The sequence below is a fragment of the Camelus bactrianus genome, chromosome 6 (assembly GCF_048773025.1).
Source record: "Camelus bactrianus isolate YW-2024 breed Bactrian camel chromosome 6, ASM4877302v1, whole genome shotgun sequence".
In the NCBI taxonomy this organism is placed as follows: Eukaryota; Metazoa; Chordata; class Mammalia; order Artiodactyla; family Camelidae; genus Camelus; species Camelus bactrianus.
The window spans coordinates 45,936,618-45,950,503 of NC_133544.1; the positions used below are offsets into that span (position 1 = coordinate 45,936,618).

Below are 13,886 nucleotides of genomic sequence, written 5' to 3' on the forward strand. Positions count from 1 at the left end.
GAAGATTATTATTATTATTATTATTATTATTATTATATGTTCTTTCAACACCCCAGGATTAAAAAAAACTGATTATGCAAGTAATTGGGATATAAGTATTAAATTATAACATTTGCAAATATTAATATAAAAAGCACAACAAAATGTAGTAGAAAATGACAAAGCTTGATTTTTTTAAAAAATTCTGTAGAAATGTTTGTGCAAATTCAGTAATTCAACTTAAAAGGTAATTTTACAGCTATGTTCAATAAAGCCTCTTTCCAGGTAAGGTATGAAAAGCGGTATGTGTGTTTGTTGAACAGTGTTCACTTACTACCAAAATGAGACTAGTTATACAATTTATCAATTATGGGATAAATCTTCAGTGCTTCATATACTTTAATGTCTACAGGAAGAAATTTTAATAGAAACTCCCTGATGCACTCTCTCTTATTTGTAATACATGTTAAAAAAAAAAGTCAAACTTTTGAAAGTAACATATGAAACAAATAGGAACTTGGAATTTAATGTTTATTTTCATAGTTGAAGAAGGAACCAGACTGAATATCCAGGTAGTGATAGAATTGAGCTAAACCAAGTTCTTTAAATTTAAACAGAGTAAATAAATAAATTTTATAACTTATCTGAACAAGTCAAGCATATTGAAAACTTTTCAAAATTACAATCACCCATTTATCCTATCAAACCAAAGAGATTTAAGTAAACAGTATTTGAGGCACTTAGCTTAATATTTGCTAAATCTCCCTTCATCCTGACTTCCTATTTGTGTGACAACTAACCACTTCTCTCCACTATCCCATAGTAGTGGATCATCTTTTTAAATTGATTTTCTGCACACTCATTTCTGATAATATCAATAAAAATGTTCTAGATCAAAAGAGAGGCTTAACTCATTGCCACCTTCTTTCCTTGATCTTTAATTTTATTTGAACGAGGCTTTTCCAAAAAACAAAACCCCCCAAAAAAGCTACATTCAGAATATTTGGATATATATGTGTCCTTGCCGAGAAAATAATTAAGATTTCTTTTATCCTAAGTTACCCTGGACAAAGAAATGATTGTAAGCAAAAGAGTCAATCCTACCATTAAACATTCATAAAATACTAAAGTCTTTCTATAATTTTTCACACAGTAAGAATACACAAGGCTTCAGAAGTTAGTGAGAACTGGCTGGTACTTCAAACAGTAATATTGGTTAAATATTTGAGAAATTGCAGATAAGTGCCGAGAACAAAGGGTCCCGAGAAGAACTGCAAAGCAATCAGATTTATTGATATGATAACGAATTAAAATACATAACTCAAGTGGGTTCTGAATCACTTACATAAAGCAACAAACCAGAATCAATGTTTTTCTTTCACTCCAGATCAACTGTTCAGTTGCTTTAATTCAAAGTCAATGGGTAAAAATGCAGAAATTTTAAAAGGTTCGCAATAAGTGAAATGTAAATTGTGTTAAGTATTCTCTTCTTTAATAGTAGTGACAATAATGACTATTTTAAAGCACTTACCTGTTTACAAACTGCCTTCCTTTTCCTAATATTTTTTGTATTTATGAGTTGAACTCTCCAAAATATTTCCCCTTTTCCTTTTTGATAACACATTTTAAGTGTAGTTGATGCCGATATTTGGTTGTTGTTCTCTCATTGGAAAGCGTCAGGCAACGGAGCTTTTAATTTCCTGGGAGAAAGATTATACCATGTAATCTCCTATTGCCAGTAGTTGATCCTGATTAATTAGAAGCATTACTCTGTTTCATTAGTTCAAAGATGGTTGTTTTTCCACATTTTAACATCCCTGCAATCAGGCCTATTTTAATTACAATTAGCAGCATTTCTATGTAGTGATATATAAAATAATAATGCATCCTAAAACCAATGGCATCTTTGTTATTGAAATTCACTGTTTCCAGAAGTGTCAAATCATGCCCAATGTTATTACTTTTCAATAGTAATAATAGTCCCATTGTACTTGTAGGATTTATATTAAACAGTCATTGAATACACGTTATTTAAAAATAACGTAACTTTTATTTTGTACTTTTTAAAAATCTGTCTTCTTTTACATGCATTATATACATACCTAGGCCTGCTTTCTTTGTTTTGTTTTTTTGGTTTTTTTTCCTGCTACCTATTTTTTAGTTCCATCGTGAATTACAATATGCCATGTATCCCTGGATCAAAATGTTTTCTGGTTTTATGTGATTCATAGCACTTAGTAGGTTAGAAGTTTGGCCTGCCATTAAATTTTCTTTAAAAGATTTGAAGGATGCATGGTGCACCACAACATCATGTAATAGGCTACACTAATGGTACTCCATTTCACCTACACCACAGCATCAACTGTGGCACGGCAGTGAACTGTGATGATTACAATAATGAGAATTACAAACCAGCTAGTCAGTTCTATCACGTCACCAATGGTAAAAATAATCCCATTCTTTACTTTTATATTTTAAACATGACAAAATTATGAATGACAACTGTACTAACTTTTCACCAACCATGCACTTTTATTTTAAAGACTTTATAATAAACTTATCTGTCAAAATGTATAATTTGATGAACAGTTAATTACTTTAGTTCTATACTTATGACTGTATGAAACTGGCTGTGGTGTTTTTCATGATCTATTTTTGTTTGTCTTGATCAGTGATTTGAAAAATGAAGACAGACTACGTAGTCTGAGTTTGATAGAATGATTTCAAAGGATTCTATTGAATGCATGTTCTTTATCAAAAACTTTTTTTTAATGTGCCTTTCAAAGATCAGAGCCTCTCAACAGACATTTAAACTGAAAAATTTTATTCTAAATTCATTTTCTTCTTAGTTGATGACTACTTACTAATTGCTTTGTCTGCATCTCAACAAAGCAGAAAGTACACTCTTCTTGCAACTGGGTAGTTGATGTCAATGAGGAGTTATTGCATTTTCTGTGAAAACAATAAAATCATAGGGTTCAATCCCGAGCTATTTCCTTACCTACAATGTTCCCTTTGTGGCTAACTAGTTTAATTAGTTTTCTTAGTGCTTGTTTTTAAAAAGCAATGTCTCTGGCATTTTCTACTTTGACTTAGGAGAAAAACTACCACAGAGTGATCGGAACTTTTTTCAAATCTGGTATTAAAAGTTCTCTGCTGAGTATCCATAATATTTATAAGTAAATATATATGTTATTACATAGAAACATAAGACTTAAAAGACTTGAAATTTTAATGTGGCATATGCCAATTCAGAATCAATCCATCATATGTTTATCTCTGGAAACAACGTTAGGGAGAGATAAATATTCCATATATTTGTATATGGACTACTTTATTGACATTATTAATATAAAGCTTAATAAATTATGAGTGGTGATTTCATTACACTGAACCCACATTGAAGTATACTGGAATTAAGGAACTGGAATGAAAACTTTTGAATAAGGCAAGGGTTAAACTCTGGGTAGAAACTGAAATAGTTTTCTTAAGGGACTATTTACAACTGATTGAATTTAATTTCAATTGTACTAATTTTCCATGAGGTGAGCTAAAATGTATTCTTATTTTTCAATAAAGTGATGGGAAACTCTATGAAATAGGGATTAGCTTATTAGTTTCAGTTTGTTTTCATATGGCTTTTAATTGTTGTCCTGGATTTCCAGGATACCATTTTTATTTCTTGAATCTCATCAGTATATTTAAATGTATATGTTAAATTAAATATACGTTGTATTAAATTCATATCAAATATTAGTTACATATTAGATCTCAAAGTTTAGATTTAACGTACTTTTCCTTTTGATATTTTCCTTCTGCTAAATAGCTTCAGATAGCTGTATGTTATTTTCCCTTGGATTTTCTTTCAATAAATGAAGTTATGTTAAATACTCTATTAGTGTTTTGGGGACATTTCTGCTGTCAATAAGCACTTAAGCTAGAAACAAAAAGATATTTAGAATGGAAATTATATTTGCAAATTAAGATGAAAATGTCATCATTTCTCTCACTATTAAAAAGCTTTTAAAGACTCAATACCACAGTGAGGCACAATTAGCCCATTAAAGATATGTGTTGATTTTTACATCCTTTGTGAAAGATCATTTATAAGATTGTGTTAAAAAAGTAGGCACCAAAATCTTCCTGAATGAATTGTGATTTAAGAATTATGGCTCAGTTTAGTAACTGTGGGCTTCTGTACGGTATGTGAAATAATTGATGATTGCAGATTAATAGCACTACTGTTATCCAGGATGAACGTTTTAATCACCTGTTTCACGGGGGTGCTGTAGGCTAAATGTGGGTCTTCTGAGAGAAACAAATAATTCTGCTTGACAACAATTTGAGTGAACCAAAATATAAATGGAATCCTAAAACTTAACTTGCTTATTATTGTTTCCCTATTGCCTATTTAGCTTAGTTTTCTCTTCATCTTTGGTATTATATCACTAAATATATCCTTGGAATTTTGGAAATGCAGATACAATTACCATTAAAGAACCATTAACTGTGCTTACAAATCAACTCCCTGGACTGCTCCTGAACTGCATATTAAAGTACTGTTTATTCTTCATAAGCTGTTTAGTTTAATAGTCGAATTAAGGACTTTGCTCATATTTGATTTCCTGTATTACTTACATTCCTTTAAACTGCTTAGTTAGGTGTCTGCATGTCTGTTTCCCAGCCGATATTGTAACCTCCTCCATGGCAAAGACTATCTTTTTACAAATTGAAGAACTTCCAGCTCACCTATGTTCTACAGAGATTACTGAATTAATGATTACTGAATTAACCCATGATTTAGAGCTCTATTTACCATGGACCTTACTCAATGAACATATAGCAAATAAGCAGCCATGCCACCTTTCAGTTATAAAACCAATGACATTTCACTGACAGACAGTATCTCCTATGTGCTGAGAAAAAAGAGGAGTTGAGGCAAATGAAACATCAGTTTAAGCATTTGCAACAGAATTTTCTGGTAGTTCTTAGTTTAACAGAAAATGATTATTCTCTCAAATAAAAGGGCAAACGTTAATGTTTCTGCCAACAAAATCATTATATGGTTAAACTAAGGAAAAGGAGACTAATTCTGCCTGTTTTGTGGTAGCTGTCATCATTATACATGAGAATAGTTCTGCATAGGATCTCGTCTTTAAGCCACATTGTATTAATTTAGAGAACTATGCTTAATTTTACACTAGGGAGATCACATGAGCTCTAGCTAAATTCAAAGCTTTAACTCCTTTCTAGAGTTTGTTGTAGTAAATATTTTGGGGGATCCAACCATCTACTATACATGAATGGAGTACACTTAAATAAGCTAATTCTTAAAAGAGTCCCATGATCTGAATTATAAAACACAATTATAATAATAAAAAACAACTTATTTAGTTCTGGGTAATACTTTAGGCAGCAAAAACTATCTTCTTACACATGGAACAAAATAATGAGAAAAAATTCATTTTCAAAATTGGAAACAGTGTTGAACAGAGAGGACTATTGATTTTTATTATCTTATTTTGTTTCTGCTTTGAATTGTATGTCTTAATTTCCAAAATTAATACAATGGGCTAATGAGCCCAAAATGAAATATGGTACAGTGCTAGTATGTGACAAACACACAACAATTATTAAGTAAATGAAAAGATAAGTAGCACAGTGTCAGTTATAATTTTTAAATAAAATAAACATGCATCTTGTCTTTTGCATTTAGTTTTTGACAATATCTTGTACGAGACTGGGATTTTTGCCTGTACTCAAGAGGCCTTTCCAATTCAGGAGGATCTGAGGGTCCTGGACAGGGGTATCCATTCGAATCGGCACACACACCAGGGCCTGCGGTTCCTCACTCAGCAGTCCGTTCCTTCAGCTCCATGTTGCTTTCTCGATTTAGTCTTCTTTCAAACTATGAAAACTCTTATAGGGAAAACATACTAGTCTCTAACAGTTGGGGGTAACATTTTACCAGCTCACAGTCTTCAAAGACCTAGCAAAATAGACTGAGCAACCCTGGACCTACCGGAAGGGGCTAAGGAACAGCAAGGAGAGGCACGCGGAGAGGAGAGATATGGGACTGCAAATCCTGCATTCATGTCACAGTTCTGAGGACAGGTCCAGATTCTATATCCAGTACACAAGATGCAGATAGAATAAGAGGTGTGTCAGGCTGTCAGATGCAGGCTGAGGCTCAAAGAACAGGGTGATGGAGTGTCTAAGACAGAAACATAAACAATGAGGTCACAGTGGTGGGGGGTGATACGAATAGATACGAATAACACATTTTAAAATGAAACTGATCAAACTAGATCGTTCACATTAGGAGAAAGGAGAGAAAAGGAAAATTACATAACCAAATGCATTTTGAAGAGTCACATAATTGAAAAAAGAAGATATTTAGATCAAGTAATTTTGTAAAGGACCTACAATAAATACATACACAAATACTGACCACATGGTCCTCTCGCCTTTTCTTTCCTTTGCAGTGACTGGTTGCAACATGGCTTCTCTGCTCTCTTTCTCCTTCCTGGTTATGAGGAGTCACGGTATGTAGGTTAGTCTAGAGTAAATTTTCATATGAGATGTACTTCAGCAAGCAAGTTCCTGTTTCAGATTGCCTCTGTTCATACTCTGTCTACCACTTTCTCATTATATCGTTTGTTATCTTGTTTAATCTCTGTAACAACTCAGTTTCTTCTCCCGTAAAATAGGGGTAATAGCAACAGTAATAATACAGTACTTCATAGGATTGCTCAGATGCTCAAATGACATAAACTACATAAACACTTAAATAATTTCCTAGAACACAGCAGACATTAATGAGCACTTTTTATTGATATATTTGCTATTAGAGAAAGAAGAAGAGTAACATTGAGAATCATAATACCTATCACATTGCTCATGTACCAATTTTGGAAATGAGCATTCTCAAATTATCTTCGCTTTCTCCAATAATCTTACTTCAAGCTTATGCATATACACACATTCATACATACACACCATTGATATGATGATTTATTTTCAAAGTGTTTTCACACACACTGTTTCATCTGTTCTAAGCCACAGTGATGAGCAAATTCCCCACAGTGTGTGTGAATAGAAGTATGATGGATGCTGTCCAGCCCTCTCTTTTGTAACATGGAGGCAGGCACCTTTTCTCAGTCACCCAGGACTGAAAAGAACTGTGCTTAATAAGCAATGTCTTTGGTATTTTATTATCCAATGAACCTCCGTACTCTATCAAATCTAAACAACATTATTTTATATACAACTGAGAAGGAAAAATAAATACATTTTTACTGTGATTGCAAGATACCATCAGTTATAACAAGTGGTCCCATTTCAGAGATATTAAATTGTGAAAAAAAATTGAATCTTAAGAATAATGATATATGACCTCATAATATACTAGAAATTTCATTTGAAACTTACAGGAAACCAGTTTTGTGTACTGTAATGCCATTGGACTCTGACTTTAATGTGAATCAAAATCTAGAATGGTTGCTGAAAATACAGATTCTAAAGTCTTGGTACCTAAGGGTTTTGTCCAATAGAGCTGAGAAGAAGGGAGAAGACACAGGTTTCTAAGCAGGTCACTTAAATTAATTCAGATATTTGTGATCCAAACAGCCACAATTTGATAAAGATTGGTGTAGAGGAAAGAATATGAGTTCAAACTCTGGTTTTTACCACTGGTAGCTGTGTGCCCTTGCGTAGATGGTTGAAAAGCTCTATGCCTTAGGGCTCCCGGAGATACTGCAGAGCACTCTGGAGTCAGATCGCAGGGTTCTTCATTACAGAATCTTCCTCAGTTCCCTATCTGTAAAAGGGGGCTATCTAATTAATGTGCGAATACATGTAAAACACGTCGAACATCTCTGGTCTGTAACAAGCACCACGGAATTTTTTGCTTGGCAGCAAAAATGTAATAGTAATAAAAGTACTGATCTCATAGCGCCATGATGAGTCAATGAGGCAATGCATGTTGAGTATTTGGCAAAGAGAAATGTTTTTGTTTTGTTTTGTTTAGCTACTGACTTAATAAAGTAACATCTTTCAAAATAATTTCTTTAAAACTTCTTTTCATGGCTGACCCTCATTTCCTTTTCCTTGTTTTATCCTGAAGATGTATAAGGAAGAACTTTCTATAGTATTTTAACGTTCTTATTTATTTGGCATGAAATACATTAGCAACACCCACCAATGAAGTAACCCGTTGGCACTACTTATAATGTAAATGGTTTTTTGAATCATCGTGATTATTTTAGGATATAAAAAATTGTTAGAAAAATGAGATAATTGTTAGTAAATAACCACAAATAGCCGTCAAAAATTACCATTGATATTTGCATATGTGTTTTATATTCTAGACAGAAATGCTGCTTTTTTAAAATAAACTTTTATTTTGAGATAATTGTAGATTCATGTGCAATTGTAAGAGATGATATAGAAAGATCCTGTGTACACTTTCCCCAGTTCCCCCAATGATAATATCATGTATTTATACGTGTGTGTATTTAGTTCTGTGTATGTTTTATTATCACTTCTGTAGGCTCATGTATTCACCACCACAGTCAAGACACATAGTTCAGTCACCAAAGGAACCACTTTTATAACCATATTGACTTCCCTCCTGCCTCCCCTCCTCCAAACCCACCTATAATCTTGGCAACAACTAATCTATTCTCCATTTTTACAACTTTGTCATTTCAACAATGTTATATAAATGCTATCATACATTACATAAATTTGGAAGTTGGCTTTTTGCATCCAGCATAATTTCCTGGAGATTTATCCAAATTGTGGCATGTGTCAGGAGTTTGTATCTTTCTATTGCAGAGTAGTCTTAAATTAAATTTTTCTTTAATTTTACTTATAAGAATTGTGTAATGAAAATCACCCAGCCATACAAATAGTCTTGGATAAGGATATTGTGGTCATTTATAATAGTAAGAAAACTGGAGACAAATATAAATGCCCATCAGTAAGGGAATGATTAAATAAAGCATGATTGTATTCTTCCCATATCAACTTCAGCTTTAACGTCACAGTGTAGCCTGAAACCTGCCAATTGTGTGAGATTTCTTCAGGAGCTTACCTGCGCACCATGGTTCAGAAGTGCCAGAAATTAACAGCACCGCAACCAGCCCCTTCATCGCTCTGCACCAGTAGTCCTCAACCAGTGCATAACGCCCCAGCTTTCCAGCCCTGAGGGAGAGTAACTCCAAGAAGCCTGTTCTCTAGACTCCCAGAGTTCCCCCAGTGGGACCGAGTTCATTATCCACGATGGTCTTTGGATTAGGAGAAAATTTTTATTAGTTACCTGCCCTTCCTTTTATCACTTCCTCATATTCCTACTAGAATTTCCTGGACTCACCATCCAGATGCAATACTGCACTGAAATCTTGCCTTAAAAGACTGCATCTGAGAGAACCAAACTAAGACAATGGTTTATTTATAGCAGAGGGAACCGGGAATCTCTATTTAAAAATCAGCTTGAACTTCATGTAACACATAAATATGTCTACCATATCTTATTAGGTTAAAAACATACATAACAGTACATGTAGCCTAATACATTTATAAAAATACATACGCCCCAAACTGCTAACATTCTTCCTGTCTGGTAGGTAAGTTTGACTTTCTATTTAATTCCTGGATTCTTAATTTTTTTTCACATTAAAAATATATTAATTTTATAGTCAGAAGAAACAAAACAAAATGTAACCAAAAATCTTGGGGAGAGACAAGGAAGAAACGGTCAGTGTAGGGAAGGATTTTCTTTGTTTTTTTCCCCTTGTTCAGAAGTGGATCTTTTCTAGACTTAGGTGGCCTAGAAAATACAGCTTAAAGCATTGTACATGGAGGCACAGACAGTGTGGAGAACCAGCATGTCTGCGAGCTGAGGCCTTAGGGATGTGCTGGGATAGTGAAAACAGGACAGTTACCAAGGCAAAATATCACTGAATGTTGCTGCACATTGGCAGAGAAACTCAGGTAACACTGCTGAGTCAAAATATGCTCTACTTAATGAGGCATACTTAGTTCAAAGTTTAAATTGAAAATACTAATTGAAAAAAAAAGTGAAAACCTTGTTTGTAAGTGAATGAAAATAATAACATGTTCATTAATTATGAATAACAATGAAGAGTTTGCTTGCCAGAGAAATATGCAAAATCTCTGTGTTAGAATAGAATGTGCATGCTCCTCAAGACTACTTTTCCACTTTCATCTCTTCCTTCCTGTACGCTAATTATTTGTTGATCTCAATTATAGTCTCTCAACTGTATTTATGTGCTCTGGAAAACAGTCCACTGCACATGAAAGTAATCTTCATCACAAAGAAGGCGTTTCTTTTTATCTCCCTGGCCTGGTTAGCTCTGTTGATTTGGGCATGTGCTAATGAGGCCAGTCCTGAAGATTCCAACCTCATCCTAATTAGCTGTGCATAGAGAAATGAGCTGTATGGATGCACACACACTGACAGTCCCAGTCAAACCAATGCCTGGTTTGGTTATTGGTCAGAAATGGGGCTATGATTGTGTGGCTAAATTAATGGGTTTTCATTATCACAACTGAATAAAACTTTCAAAATCTTGTTTTACATTGGGGTATTAATAGCTACCACTTCTCCAGTACTTTTTATGTCTAGAACAGCACTAACAGCCATTATAATGGAAGCCAGAAACCTGGGAGTCATCCTTGATGCCTCCCCATGCTTCATCCTTTACATCCAATCCATCACCATTGATTTTTGCCTTCTGACTAGGTTCTGAATTATCTTCTTGCCACTGTCTCTGATGTCACTACCCTAGACAAAGTCACCATGAACTCTTGCTAGGGTGCTGCGTTAGCTTCTCCTCATAGACTTCTACATCTGACATGGCCACCCTCACTCATTCTTCGCCTTTTTGTGTCTTAAAATACAAATATAAGTTCACTCTCACCTTAAAGTCTTTTAACGGCTTCCCATTGCTTGCCAATTAAAAACAGAACTTCTTGAAGTAGCATGAGAAAACCTGCATGATCTGGCTTCTTTTCGCCAATCCAGCCTCACTCCCTTGTCTGCTGGATACGGGTATTCCTCGTACCTATCATGTTATGTAATCTATAGTTGGTGCTTATCAAATTAATATGAGGGAACAAATGATTATTCTTCACTCTCATTTTTGCTCTTGTTGCTTCGACACAGAGCTTTTCTTCAGTTTCTCTAGTGTTGCCTCCATACTCAGGGCCTTTTGTCTGATTTTCCCATGTCTCAACCACTCTAAGCCTGCCTTCTCCTTTGCCCAGTTAATTCCTCATCTCAGCTTATACAAGTGTTCCCCTGGGAATACTTTCTTCATTATGTAGACCAAATCAGTTTCTTCTATTATATATTCTTTTTATTTTCTTTTTAAAACATTCTTAAATGTTTAATTGAATATTTGTGTATTTGATTATGAGTTCCCCTTACTACACTGTAAGCACTATGAAGCCAGAAGAAACATGCTTATTTTGCTTGCCATCTTTTTAAAATTGAGAGTAGGATGTCAAATATTTGTGAAGCAACAGTGAATAACTGTTTTCCCCCGACTTTGATCCTTTATAAGCCAGGTTCAAAGCTCATTCTCTTCAGTTACTTTTTGATAAATTATTTTCAATAAATATTCATCACACTTTTTTGAAATTACCAACTTTCTAACATTACCAACATTGGTGTGTGTTATTGTATTTGCTGGCTTTTCCTGATTGCTTTGGATACCATCTAGCACCTGCATGGCACTCATTCCTTCTTCTTTGCTTAACTGTAAATACCGTCCAGTGGTCTAAGTTTGTGTTTCTTAGTCCCATCCCATCCACAATCAGAACAACCCTTCAATGGGTGACATCTAAACTGACCTCATTCTCCAGGCCTGCATCTTTTACGTGGATTCAAGATTTACGCTGACTACTACTCTCTATAGTCCAAATCAGTAACTCCTAGAAACCTCAACGTACTGGTCCCCCGCTCAGGGATTCTTAGTGTCTTCCTTTTATAAACTGACTAAGGTACAAATGCCTAAGTGTATACCCACAACTTTTCTTAAAGGTTTCTAATACATCTTGCCAGATTACCATACATTGCATTTTTACGGAAAACAGACCTTTCCTAGAGCATACTCACCCTGCCTTGATTCTTTGAGCTTTATCTTACTGTTCCACTTCACTAAAGTGACTTCTAGCTTACGGTCCTAGGGGTAGTGGAGTAGAGGGGGGTAAGTCCAAGTTCTTGAATATTCACGTCAAATGCTACCTTTTTACCTGGTACCCTTCTTGAAATGCATAACATCTTTTGGCACCTCTTTTATGGAATAGATATTTTACTTTATAATGTAAAACTATTGGGCCCTGGTATTGTTTCTTCAATAGGGACTGTAAACTCCTTAAGAACAGGCATTATTTCTTATTCATTTTATGTTCCCTGAGATACCAATTTCAGGGAGAGGCATACACTCGGTGCTCAATTACTGTTTGTCGAATTACAGTAAATATGTAGGAAACCAAACTAATAAAAATGTATACACACCTATATAGAAAAAATATTCAATAAATCACTGATGCCTGTACATCAGAATGTATAGAATAAAGAATCCATTGTTCCTGCTGTATCGTTTGTTTTATTACAAGACTCAATAATAATATTTATTTTTAGAGAATTTCTTCAAATTTTATAACAAAACATTAATGTGATGTTCCCAAATGCTCTGTGAGTTGGTCAGAACAGATGATAGCATCCTCATTCCATAGACTAAGAAACTGTAGCACAGGGATTTGATAACCAACCTGCTTAAGGTAACATGACTGATGACAAACCAGAACTAAAATCAGGGTCTTCTGACATTTGTCACCATAACAAACTATCTCCTAGTCCCAGTATTGCTTGTTTGGAGATATACAGTGAATTAATATATTAATGGAATTTAATGATATAAGTTCTATTTTATCTAAAGTTATATGTTAAATGTATTCTGCTGGATATTCTGAAAGATGATGGAAGATTGGAAGAACTCTTTAATACGAAAAGAAGAAATGCCAATAATTAGAATGTATCAGTTATTTGCAATTATATATATACACATGCATAATCAGTTGTGTATATATGTATATAGGTGGATATCATCATGTGTACGTATATACATCTGAATAAAAATTCTAGGCACATAACTGTCTCTCCCAACCTTTTGGTGATTTTAGAATAAGGGTTTTTAGTGACGCTCTCCAAGGCCATACTCTTTTCTTGACAATAAATCATTAATCCCTGTATCATATAGTAACTCAAAGGAGACAACATTGAAAAAGATTTATGTTCTCCTCAAAAATTAATCACTTATGTTAGTTTGAAATTATATGTAACATATCAGCATAAAATAAAGCTCATGTAACTACAACCAGTTCAGTTATTCTAGTGTTTGTACACAGCTGCCTGCACATGAATAAGCCAGATTCATATTCTTTGTGACACTTTGCAATTTGGACCTAGAGTCATACTGGAAATTACACATGGAAGATACAGTGTTTAAACTTCAACAGTCAACTCCATTCATCCTTAGCACTGAATGTAAGTGCAAAAGAAGAATTGAAAATGCCATGGTGGTAACATGAAACGTTCTGATACTGAAAAAATATCTAAAAAATTTTTTTCTGACACACTCACACTGAGAACCTGGTGTGACTAAGAGGTTTAAGTGCAGGCAAGTGTACTGATGTTGCCAAAGAAATGACAGAGCTTAGTTGGAAAGAAAAGCTATGCAACATCTCCAAAAAACAGTTTGTTGAGAAGTTCCATGACTATTTCCACCTGGCTAAAAATATCAGAGTGAATTCCTAGAATGTTAATTATGTGTTGAAATGGACAGAAAAAGGTTTCATAAAGGTAGAATTTAAGT

At 34.2% G+C, this 13,886-nt stretch overlaps 1 long non-coding RNA gene across 1 annotated transcript in view; it reads right to left on the minus strand.

The window, feature by feature from the left end:
- Window positions 1–5,604: 5,604 nt before the first annotated feature.
- Window positions 5,605–13,886, minus strand: part of LOC141577916 (uncharacterized) — a 445,824-nt gene continuing 437,542 nt past the window's right edge. The window contains exons 5-6 of the long non-coding RNA XR_012507539.1: window positions 6,431–6,538; window positions 5,605–6,193 (exon numbers count right to left, since the gene is read on the minus strand). This is a non-coding gene — a long non-coding RNA (uncharacterized LOC141577916). The remainder of the gene's footprint in view (window positions 6,194–6,430; window positions 6,539–13,886) is intronic.